Genomic DNA, 13516 nt, shown 5'->3' on the forward strand with positions numbered 1-13516 from the left:
ACAATATACTGGATGGAAGGGCACTCAGTCGAGCACATACCTCCACCACACAATGCCTGATTCAGTGGAACATATCGAGCCCAATAACTTTTTGAGATCCTGTATTGTGCTATATATCGTTTTTAGCCCCATCTTTCGATGCTGAAGAATCACTTTAAAAATTAAATGATTCTCGTATCCTGATCAGGATTTGGATATTCACCAAAATTGAATCGATTTGTCCTTGTCACACACCCAACCTGTCCGTAAAGTTTTGTCCGAATCCATCCACAACTTTTTGAGATATCTTGCTTATATGTAATATAAGCTTAGCCCAATCTCTCAATTGGTGAAGAATCACTTTTTAAAAGCTTTAGATCCAGATCCAGATTCGGATATTCACAAAAATTGTATCGATTCTTCCTTGTCACACACCTAACATCTCCACCAAGTTTCGACCGATTCTGTGCACAAGTTTTTGAGATATCGTGCTATTTATCGTTTTTGGCCCGGTCTCTCAATGTTGAATATTACGTTAAAAATTCAAGTAGCCAGATCCAGATCCAGATCTTCACCAAAATTGAATCAGTTCTTCCTTGTCAAACACCCAAATTGTCCACCAAATTTCAGCCAAATCCGTCTGCAACTTTTTGAGATATCCTGCACACTAACAGACAGACAAACAAACAAAAAGAACTTGTCGTGCAGAGCACGACACTTGCAAAATCCATAAAACAAATTTGACCTCAAAAATAATTGGTGGTTGAATTCAATGACTAAATATGTAACTCCTCTTCAAATTCCAAGTGAATCGGATGAAATTTGACATTTGACTAGGACATACCATGAACCTACCATACCAGTTTCATGTATATCTGACTCATAGTCTCTGAGATATAACGAACTTCGTTTTTTTATTGGTTTCGACCAGGGTTCATTTAAAGTCTATCTTCCCCGACAGTTTTCATAGGATCTGGCTGGAAATTTTTGACAATATGGCTGAATGTACTGCCCACAGTCGGTCGTGGCCCGATTTTTGATTTTCGAAAAAATAATTTTTTTATGATTTTTCAAAAATGTCAAAGTCCCGTTGCTAGGCAACGGTGGTGTCCATAGCAACGGTTCTCATTTGCACACAACTAGGTCATGGTATGAACCTACCAACCAAGTTTCATCGAAATCGCCATTTTATTAACGGAGCACTGAACCGAACAGAGGGACAGACAGACAGACAAGCCGGTAGGCGACATGGCTGCTCGCTCTGGATTGAAAGCTGGCCGACGCGACTAGCCGATATTCATGTACATGCCACCAATAAATTTAGCACAATAAATATGATAATCACAGCCCTCTTAGTTTGCGCCCAGAAACCCAGCTTGTGAAATTTCAGGCATGTTTCCAAAGAGACTCTAACAAATGGCAGCCCTGGTAATTCCATTTATCGATTCGCTAAAGATTTAATTGTTTTTATATCATGCTGTAAGACATTCTCCTTTGGCACAAAAAAACAAGTCCCTCGGAGGTCCAGTTTCGGAGGTATTGATTTTTTTGAACAGTCCACAATAAGTGTACGATATACGATAAAGTGTTTTAGCTGTTGCTAAGCAACGGAGGTGTGCATAGCAACCGTTCATTTTTGTGTATATGCTAGCCACATTGTACACATTTCACCCAAGTTTCATCAAAATCAGACTCTTTTTCTCTTAGAGATATTCGCAATTACCGTTTCTGAAATGTTCGACATGTACTCGCCCAAAACTTATCTCCTCCTACAAATATTTTTTGTTCGGGCTGCAAATTGGCATGAAGGGAGTTAGATAGATTGTGCCGGGAACTCTATGCTTCGATTTATTTATTTTTGATTTTTTTCGATTTTTTGACCACTTTAAAGGGCCGTTGCTATGCCGTTGCTAGGGCCCGGGGTCCCATATTCGAAAGCACACGATTCCCAGAAATATTGGTCCTACCTACCAAATTTCATTGGAATCGGTTGAGTGATTTAGCGGACAGACAGACAGATGGAAATGTCCAGAATAAGGGTGCTCTAAGAGCAGCCAACAGAGAGACAAACATATCGACGGAAATACTGATAATAAGGGTAGGAAAAAAAATCTCAAAATTTTTTTTTTCGATTAGATCGATTGCCCAACAAAATCGACTGAACAATTGTCTTTTAAAAATCTTCGATTTTGCAAATAACAATCAAACTAGAAGGACACTCGGTGAGCGCATACCTCCGCCATGTAATGCCTGCTCCATGAGAACATGTCGGGTGCATTACATTTTTGAGATATCATGTTATTTATCGTTTTTCGCCCTATCTCTCAATGGTGAATAATCAGTTAAAAATTATCTGATCCGGATCCGGATTTGGATCTTCATCAAAATTTAATAAATTCTTCCTTGTAACACGCCCAACCTGCCCACCGAATTTCATCCGGATCCGTCCACAACTTTTTGATATATCCTACACACAAACAGACAGACAAACAAACGGACAGAGATGAATGAAAACATAACCTCCTTCCAACTTCGGTGGTAGAAGTAATAATTTCAGGAAACTTAAGGCACATCCAACAAATAATTTTTTGGGGAACAAGATGGGAAGAACAGAGAGGGAAGGGTTGGGTTCACAGAGATTTTGATTTGGAGCTTGTACCTATATTACTTGAATAAGGGCATTATTGTGACAGTCTATCTTGTCATTAATTATAAGGATGATGGAAAAAAATTAGGAGAGAATGGAAAAATCAACAGTTTGCAATTTGAACCTAAAATCCCAGCATCATGGGCTACTTGTTCAAATGAGATTGCCAAACAAGCCAACACTCAATCAACACAAGCCAATCATTATTTAAATAACTAATTAGTCATATGCTGCAATTGTGACACTATTGTGAGACTATTGTGACAAGCTGACTTCATCGGTTACTTTGCCTTTCAAAGTAATTTTTGTTAATGTTCTCCAGTTCTAGTAATCAACAATGTAGGTATTAATATGATACTCTTTCTTAATAAGTTTGGATAGAATCACATAAGTGTCTTAATTAGCATTGGATTTTCTGAAAATTGTAAGTGGAGAATCCTTCATAGACCCATTACAGACCCCTTCATCGACCCTTTAAAACCAGTCGTTAGAGTTGTATATAAAATTTTTAGACATTGATTTTTAATTTATTTGGAAAACGCCTATGATAGAGTGCTGCGACAAGAGTTGTGGAACTGTTTGAGAGATCCATGCTGGAGGAGTATGTGAAGCTGATCCAGAATATGTGCAATGGGTGCTCTTCCTAAGTGAGGATGGTGAGTTAGATGGGGAGGTACATGGGCAAGATACCGGCAGGATGGAGTAACTGGAAGAAGGTTTCAGGGGTGCTTTGTGATGCAAAGATGCTGATGAGACTGAAAGGAAAGGTGTACAGAACGGGAGTGAGGCCGGTGCTGTTGTACGGTACGGGGACATGGCCAATGATAAGAAGGTTGGAGCAAAGCTTAGATGTGACTGAAATGAGGATGCTGAGATGATTGTGTGGTGTAACACGAGAAGACCATGTGAGTAACTCGTACATCGGAGAAACTGTGAAGGTGGTTGAAGCATTTAAAGAAGGTACAGGGAAGTAGATTGAGATGGTATGGGCATGTGAGGAGTATGTGGGTAGAAGGATGATGAGACTGATGCCACCTGGAAAGAGATGGCAGGGCAGACTGAAAAGGAGACGGAGTTATTGCGTGGAAGCAGACATGAAGGAGAAATGTGTGGATAAAGAATGGATATATGATCGACCCAAACTGTGGAGCACGTTCCATATCAGTGACCCCATTTGAAGTGGCCTAATTATGCTGTAGAAGCAGAAGAAGGAGGAAAAGAAAAAGACAAAGTTATAGACACATCCTTATAGATATTACCCTCTTGTATGTATCCTCATGTACTTACAATTCTACTTAATATTGTTACATCACTGGAGAAATTGCATGAGGGGTAAATCAATCAGTAAGTCTTCATTTTTAATCCAGATCATTGAAGAAACCATTCCTACTTTATTTCCTTATTGTTATATTTTATTGTTATGGACTTATTGATGAATGCTTACATTCATCGAAAGATTCAACATTTGTACAAACTGATAACAGGAAAGTATTCAATATTAAATTAATCTTGGTGAGATTGCTTGGAGTTGGATTTGGCATGACAACTTTAACATTTCTTGTTTAAGGCCCGGTCACACCTTGACGTTTTAGCCAACGTATGCCGATTTTTGAATTTTTTTTCTAAAACGCTGGCACACGTTGAATACGTTATGGGTAAGTTTTGATAACATTGAGAGCACGCTGAAAAACACTGCCATACGTCGTTGTACGCTGGCTTTAAACGTTGTACTTTTCGGTTGTCCTCAAATTTTTTCATGCTTGAAATTTCACGACGTATGCTGGCGTATGACTCACACGTTCCGCTACGCTGGCCACAAGTTGTATGCACGGTCTGCGATCGTTGACAGACGTCAACACATGCTACGTGTAAGTTAATCATAAGTTGAGACACGCCGAGGTAATGTTTAGCGTACCCGAAACTTATTTCTAACCTATGATTAACGTGTTGTTGGCACGTTACGCGATCGTTGCCACACATCGACAGACGTTACTTTTAAGTTACTCATAGGCTGAAAGACGTCGGTATAATGGATCGTCCTTGCGTCAGCGTCCACGGCCATGGCCAGGACACTTATTTGCAGCATTCTTCAAACTTTTCTTCGGCATGACGAGGATGTTCACACTTCGATGTCTAGCTTGGCTATGATTCCAATTGTCCATCGGCAGCGTCTATTTAAAATAGTCGAGTTTGAGCGTTTTAACACGTTCAGAAGAAACGCTTCAAATTTCAAAACCCCAGCGTCAAAAAAACAACAAAAAAAACAAACAAAGGCGAGTGACAGCAATTTAAATCGTTCATTGTAAACAATGAAACTAACTGAGTGGTACCGTTTAAAAGTCGTTGAGTGTAAAAAAAATCCAATTGTCCATCGGCAGCGTCTACTTTCAATCGTGGAGTTTGAGCGATTTAACACGTTCAATAGAAACGATTAAAATTTCCAAACCCCAGCGTCAAAAAACAAGGGCGAGTCACAGCAATTTAAATCGTTCATTGTAAACAATGAAAATAGTTGAGTGGTACCGTTTAAAAGTCGTTGAGTGTAAAAAAAATCCAATTGTTGAGGCAAGCGTCTACTTTCAATAGTGGAGATGCAGCCATTTAAATCGTTGAGTGGCAGCCTATGAACCTACCCGTGGACACGCGGACGCAAGGACGATCCATCATAACCCACACCCTCCCCCTCACACTCACCTACTACTGCCAACATGAACAAACTACTACTAATACTAATACTAATACTAATACTGATACTGATACTGTTACTACTGACATGGACATCGACTCAAAAAGGAACTCGAAAACACTGTTGGGTTCCCTTTTATGAACACCATTTTTATATACCAATTCCCAAAACCGCTGGGAACACGTCTTTATATGGCAGTTGTAAGCTAGAAACACGTTAATTTTTTTTTTTTTGTCGACCGGAAGACGTCATTGGAATACGTCTACATACGTCGATATGTGTTGGGACTACGTAAAGAATTGGTTCAAAGCACGTCAAACATAAGTTAGAAATAAGTTTCGCATAAAAAAGACATTACCGCGACGTGTTTCGACTTATGAGTAGCTTATAAGTATCCTTTGTGGACGTGTGTAAGCGTCCACATATCGTGTGTAAAACTTATCCCCATCGCATGCGGAACATGTGTCATACGCCGAGTACGTCGTAAAATTTTGAACATGTTTAAAATTTCTTGACGTACTCTACTTACTACGACGTATGATAGCGTACTTTAGCGTTGTACTCACGTATACCAAACTTACTCATACCGTATTTGACGTGCCCCCAACGTTTTAGACACATTTTTCTTAGGTCGGCATACGCTGGCAAGATCGCCAAGGTGTGACTGCGATGTTGACACTTCCATTTCTAAGGCAGTTATGATTCGAATCGTTGTGCGTCAGCTTTTTAATAGGCTACGTCACGACATCGTCGGCGATGCGTGCAACGCGCTATGCCGAAGTTAGACTATCGTTGGGCATCGGTTGTGTAGGCCGACAACAGGTTCAGCATTCGTTGGTATAAGTTATCTATAACACAACGAAACCTTCTGTGTCCGTTACTAATATGTTATGCATACGACCAACTCGTTATGAATACGTCCGAATCTTAAAAAAAAAACATCAAAAGTTCAACGTAAGCCAGCGTTTTACATACATTTTAATACGTTGCCATCGCTGGCTAAAATGTCAAGGTGTGACCAGGCCTTTAGTTCTACTTTTGAAGTTTCTGGAAAAAAATGCAACATCGATTATTGCATTTCATCTTCTGGAATACCTGCACCAATACCTGGAATACCTGTCTTAGAACCCCCTTCCAGTCTTGTACCAAACGGTTAGTTAACACCTGCCATTATTACCATTACGAGTGTTATCTTTTTTACAAGGTGTCCAAAAATCAGATACATTATGAATACTTTGAAGATATACCTTCACTTCTAATACCTCTGGACCTATGAGCTGCATTTGACACAGATGACAGCAATATTCTACTTAACTGACTCAATCCGATTGTGATAACTTTGGACCTGCTCTTGAATGGTTTAAATCTTACCTTAAAGATCGTGCATCTACTATAAGCATTGCTGGCTATTCATGAGACCCACTCAACAAGCCTTCGGTGTTCCAGAGTGATCTATTTATTGTCCACTTTTGCTTTCTATTTATCTGCATTCACATGGTGCATTTTTGCAGAATTTCAGTATCAGCTTCCATTGCTATTCTGATGATACCCAGGTCTACTTATCCGTGAAACCTGATAATGTGCTCTCTTCTACAACCCTAAATTTCTTCCCCTCTGAAATTGAAGTGTGGATGTCGATGGACTTTATCGAACTCACTGCTGCTCATGCTGACCTGTTGGTCCTTGGCCCATAATCAGTTATTAAATCGTTTCAAACCCAGACAGTGTTATTTGGGGATCATCACATGGTCTCTGCTTCCCAGAGTTTCAAATCAAGGCATCACCATGGACACAACTCTTTCCTACGTTCCATCGGTTGGCCAAATCGATAAATCTATTTTCTTTCATCTGCTCAATATTGCCTCGTTCCACTCATGCGTAAATTAAAGGATTACTGAAACTTTGGAACATACTTTCATAATTTCATACATTGATGACTGCAGCTCAATCTCAGGAAGCTCACCTGCTTCTTCTCTCAAGCCCTTGCAAGTAATTCAGAATATAGCAGCCAGGCTCATAGTTCAAGCTCATAAATATGACATCACTCCAATCCTCAAGACATCTAACTGACTCCCAGTCCACCAGTTTATTGATTTTAAACTATAGCTAATATTATTTAAAGCCAAACATAAATTGGTTACGACCTACATTTCTGAACTAATCACACCTTATACCTATGCAAGAAATATACGGTCTAATGATTGGATTTTCTTGATAGTTCCGCGCACCCAGCTCTCTTAAAGTTTTATATTTTGTCAATTGCTTTTTCTTGATTCTTACTTTTTTCAGGACATTTTACTCTTCCTTCTTTGTAAAGTGCTTTGAAACTTTGCTTGTAAATTAAAAGGGCGATGTAAGATATTGATTGAATGATTGCTTTGCTGCAATTATGTTAATTTTGTTGTTTTTTATTCTCCCTCTTTTTCTCATGCTTGCCTTTATGGACTGTAAAAGGTGGGGGTATTGAGAGAATGGCATGCACTCTGAACTACATCAGCGTTGTCACTAATTCTCAAAGTCCCTCTGGTAGCTTGAACAGGCGTCATGCAAAATTCCTATCAGCAGCCAGAACAAGTGTAACACAGATTTTGCCCTCAAAATTCAAGCCACTACAAGGCCAACCTTTGCGAGAGTCTGATAGGCGTAAAACTTCAGTGCTCAACACCGTCTCGAAGCAACGCTCTCAAAGCTATGAGGCCCTTGTTGCAGGTTTACCTAGAGCCCTTGCCTCTATGCAGCAAAAATCATGGAGCTCTGAGTGTGTAAATAAGGCTCGCATGCCATTACGAGTTCGAGAAAGCCACTTATCATCCCAGTTCCTGAAGCTATATCGCTCTATGCACACTATCAGCCACCAGGATGTCTCGACCTGTCCTCCAATATGCTGTGTGCGTTCAATTGTCTCATTGTATGAGCAGAACCAGGAGAGTGCATGCAGTCAGCCAGCAAGTCCTCCTGGCATGCTTCAGTCGAGGAGTCAAGCTTGCTCTTCAAGAAATGAGCAGCTTGTAACAGGAGCAACATCAAAGCATCAGCAAGATCTGGAGAGTTTGCAACGTTGTCGCTCACTTCCAAATCTGGAAGTTAAAGAAATTAATCCTGTGGGCAGTTCCTTAGTGACCACACTCTGCCATCATGCTGTGCTACCTCAGAAACAGATGAGCTATTCTTTCTCTGTGGAGTCCCTCATGCAAGAGGAACCTTTTTCCTTAAATCCAGAGCAAAACGACAGTGGTGATTCAGAAAATAAAAATTCAAGTGTTGAGGAAGATGTCAGAGATTCCACTCTGTCTTTCAGCCTTGAGCAGAATATAAAGGAAACCACAGAAAGCAATGAAAATAATTGTTTCTGTACTGATAGTATCATGACAGCTATTAGCACAATTAGTGCAGAGAGGTTGTCCATCTGTGTACAGAGAGAATGTAAAAGTGATTCCTGCCTGCAAGAAGATCTTTCTGAGATGAATAGTACATTCTCCAATTCAGCCTTCAGAATTACCAATCAGATTGACCCTTTATCCAGGATACCAGTCTCTGAGGATGGTGCAGCATTGCAGATGTCTTCAGTAAATGGGACACAAGACTTCATTAATCTGGAAAATGAAACACAAGATCCAAGTAACGTTTCACACCAGCAACGGCAGCGTCTCACTAAATGTAAAGGACAATGTCCAGCATATTTCACTAAATTCAGCACTTGGCTTCAGCATGAAAGGAACCGGCCACGAGACCTTGAGCTTGATAGAGCCAGATCCCTTCGTAATTGCAGGCCAGACCTCTCACGCTCTGCGTTGCTCGTTGGACCTTTGCCCTTTAAGTTGAAGCCATGCAGGAGACCAGCACTGCCTTCAAGCAGGTCGAGTCCAGCTATGCTGGAACTTGGTGCACTCATTAACCCTGTAGTCGAAAACGAGCCACCAATCAAAAAAGAGGCCAAGTTTAAGGGCAGCCTTCCTGGTACTGGGATTCTGAGACGTCTCCTGGCCGAGTGCAGAACATGGACTCCAGAATGCAAGTCTGCCTTCAACTACCCTCATCCCTCCCTTACATCTCTTCTGTAATCACAGCTATTTTTGTTGTGCACTCATTTTGGGAGAAGCAGAGGTGAATGTAAAAAGCTTAAATCTTAAATGCTACCTATATATGGCCAGCCTTGCATATGATCTGTTCACAAGAAGCATTTATTCTTAAGCCTGCAGTTCATTCTTTTATTTTTCTTCAAAATTATGCATTCTTTAAAACATGTGCTTTTGGGATTAGTCCTTCAAGAATCATCCAGAAATCCCTCATTAGGTTACATTAGGCCAAAGTCTTCTCCCATAATAATTTCAGAAACTCTGCTTTCCCAGCTGTAATGTCCATTGCCATAATGCCCATTACCATAAATTGTTCTCCAATATAAGGCAAAGAACATCTCCTGCATGCCCTGTGCGAGGCCACTCGGCTGCCAATTGTTTCATGTGCACCGTCATTGCCCGAAAAGAAAAGGATGCTTACTTTCTGTGATTTCCAAATCATTGCATGCACCATACCCCATAGTGCTTTTGTGGATGTGGAGTAGTTTTGTTTTATTGTTGTTGTTCCCAGCATGCTGAATTAAAGCTGATATTAACATAAAATGCATAAGAGGGCCAAATGAAGGAATTTGCAAATCATATGACATCAAATTTTGAATTTCTAACATTTAAACATATTGCACTGGTTGTTGATATTTGCTCTAAAAATTTGCAAACAATATAAATGTTTTTCTTTTGGAAAGAAACAACTTTTGATGTGCAAATCTTTTTCATGGATCCTAATATGGCAAAGTTACATTTTACAGGAGCTGTTTTAAAGGTATGGTATAACAGACAATTTCAGAATTCACATAATCTCTGCTATCAAGATATTACTTCATATGGAGATGATACACATGCAATTCTGTGGTTATGCCATTTGATTGTAGATTTAAATATTGCCCTATTCACATGGTGAAATCCACTTTGTTCGCTCCTTTGGTGTTTTCAACTGGGTCAGGAAATTTATTTTGATACGGGAATTATGAGTAAAAACATTGAAAGGGATATCATTGCCACATCATGGAGCCATTAAGTTAATCAATGTATCATAAATGTATTATTTGTAGTTACATCGATCTTCAAGTGAGATTTCATATTTCATCCACCGTTGTAAAGGGCCATCGACGAATTGGTTGTGCAAATGTATCCTTATCTTTGCATCCCCTCCCGCTACTCCTCTGGCCCCCATTCCTTTCCCTATAAGTACAAAGAAAGGTAAGTCATCCTTCAAAAGAAATGTCGATTGGGCTGTCTCATAATCTTGTTGTTTCTTTATAAACTGAAGTCAAAAAAAAAGATTCAGAAAACAACATTTGCATCATAGGACTACAATAAGCAATGTCATAGGACTACAATGCCTTCTCAAGTAATTTTTCTGGAAGAAATGGATTTGTTTAGAGAAAATGTGAACCTATTTTCCCTCTTTTGGTAGTTTTAAAATTTTAGAATAATACAAATCCAAATAAAATTGTAAAAGTTTAAGGAACGTGGCTGAAAGTCCCTGTTGTGTCCATATTGTTTACTCTGTGTACCCCGCCCCATCCCTCTCCGTTACACACATCTCCTCATGTCTCTGCCCCCCACTGTTTTTTCCTTCCCTCTCCCACCCTTCTTGTCTCCTGCTCCCTTCTTGTCTCCTTCAGCGTTATGTGTGTTCGCTCTCATTCGAGCCTTGACAGTCTATACAAAAAAATATATAGAAGGAAGGAGGATGGCAGTAAATAAACTCTGGGGAACTATGTATTTACATAACTGAAAACAGGAATATATTTGGTAACAAGACAGGGCATTTTAACAATGCAGAGCCTTGCAATGATATATGCCCCTTTCATACACCGCGACACGATATTAAGGTAGGCCACCCGGCGGCGCTATAAAATTGAATTGCATGCGGACGCACTCATCCATCCACCCACCCACACACACACATGCACACAAACACACATCCACACACACACACACACACACACACACACCAACAGAGACAATTACAGTAGCCTCTACCGTCCCCTCGAAAACAGGTGAGGCTGACAACTCATTACCTTCGGCATTTATATCAGCTGAATTTCCCCCCACATGATAATTTAATGACTACTGTACTTGGATTATTTGATGCACTGAACAAAAGTCAATTTAAGTGCAAGAGGAAGAAAACACTAAAGTGAGCAGGCTATAGGAGTATAGGGTGTCCATAATATGCACATTAAGTATATGTTACAAATTGAAAGCTGCTGAATCGAGACAGCGGTGACGTAATTTCGTATCTCACCGAACATGAATAGGACAAAACAATTTTCATCTAATAATTAATGCATCACATTATTTGTGCACGCACCTCATGTTTCACCTGTAAATTAAGAACCTGCTCTCAACACTGACCAATGATGTGAGGACGGGGAATGTTGCGTTTGCCTGTACACATTTACCAGACGATTTTCTGAGCAAATTTACACCGATTAATGCTGTATCATTGTGCTCAATTCCATTTTTGAAATGAACACCTAAAAAGGAGCTCGGGTATCTATTTCAGTGCAAGGTCAATGTGAATGTTAATGACTATTTTCCTTGGTGTCTGTGTGTGAACTCTCCCAGAACTGTGGAGTTCACTTTGGGTACCATCTATTTCTCTTCCCTTTTATGGTAAATCCGGTCTGACATCATTGATGATTGGTTATGCAAATGAAGCATTTGCTCAAGGTACCCCTCAAACAATGTGTTTATCAAAAGATATTCAGGCCGACTAAAAGCCTTGCATTTTATAGCTGAATTTGTCTTGCTGATGCCAACTTATAAGGCAGAAAGGCATGTCCAAGACTGAAACTTATGCTGACTTAAACACTGCCCCATAGATGTTACTATTGATGGAACACACGATGCTTCCAAGCAAAACTGTGTGTTTTTTTTGAAGGAGTAAAGCTCAGGTGCAGGTGTAGTGAAACTCAGTAGTTGAAACTGAAGAGAAAATGAAGTGGTGACGGGCAGCAGATTTGAAATCCGGTCGAGAAGAGCTTGAGCCAACAAACCGAGGAAGACAGCTGTACAGGTGAGAAAAAGAGGGGTGTGAAATAACAGGTCTTATTCTTCTTGCGTATGGCAGCTAAGCTGCTGGGGGAGCTATCATTTCTTGGAAGCGCGACTATGTCACTGATGCAGTATTCCTCTACCAGTACACACACTGGTACTCATTTCGCCGACCTCGGAAGGATGACAGGCTGAGTCAACCCCTTGGTGTATTCAGCCACCAATGGGGCTTGAACTCAGGACCCTAGGATCCCAAGCCACCACCCAAACCACTAAGCCAACAACAGGCTACAATAACAGAGGTGAGGGGTTTAGACAAGGGGAGGGTAACTAGCAAAGCGTTTCCAGAAGAATGCAACTTTATTTGCATTCATACAATCATATATCATTCCACCACATTACATCGGCCAGCTTCCAAAGGTAAATGTATATTGTCGGGGTTTGAGGCTTCCCACGAGGAGAAGCATTTGGGTCCCTCCCGAACGCCCAGTCCTGAGGCCGCCGGGCATATATAACTCCAGAAACCAGCAGTTTGCTCAGCAACCACGAACACTGATTGGCACGGCCAATCCGGGCAGGATTACACTACTTCACATGATACCTTACCTGTGGACGGCCGGCTAATTGGGTCACATTCCCTCAGTGCACACTCTGATTACTGCCGAGCATTAGTGAGAGCGTGCTGGTGAACAAAGCAAATTATAGGGGTCGAACTTCCCGTCTAACTATACTTGTGCACTGCATCAGACCAATAAAGGAAAAGACATCCAAGACAGATTGGAAATAGCAACAAACAATTATTTATTACAAACACACAAGCGAGCAGTCATTTATAAGCAAGTAGTTTTAAGCAAGAAAGCAAAAAGGCACGTGAACAGATTTAACCATAACATGTATTCTTTTTCAATCTTACTTGCACAAAAGGCTTGGCCATCATTCACTCAGGGGCGAAGAATAAAACAAGGACTTGAAAAGAAAATAAAAGTAACGTATGGAGAAAAAGAAAGCAGTCTTTCCTTCTCTCACTCACCTCACACAGCCCAAATATGCAAGAGAATGCAGAGAAAAATGGATGGGGAAATGGGCGGTGGTGATGTGACACGATGGGGACACGCAGCTGCGTCC

The 13516-nt window shown here is 40.5% G+C and overlaps 1 protein-coding gene across 41 annotated transcripts in view; it reads left to right on the forward strand.

Moving 5' to 3' along the window:
• Positions 1 to 13516, forward strand: part of LOC147018003 (sorbin and SH3 domain-containing protein 1-like) — a 329576-nt gene that overhangs the window by 252209 nt on the left and 63851 nt on the right. The window lies entirely within an intron of this gene.

The sequence above is a fragment of the Eptatretus burgeri genome, chromosome 10, assembly GCF_056783735.1.
Source record: "Eptatretus burgeri isolate ZD-2024b chromosome 10, Ebu_testis_v1, whole genome shotgun sequence".
In the NCBI taxonomy this organism is placed as follows: Eukaryota; Metazoa; Chordata; class Myxini; order Myxiniformes; family Myxinidae; genus Eptatretus; species Eptatretus burgeri.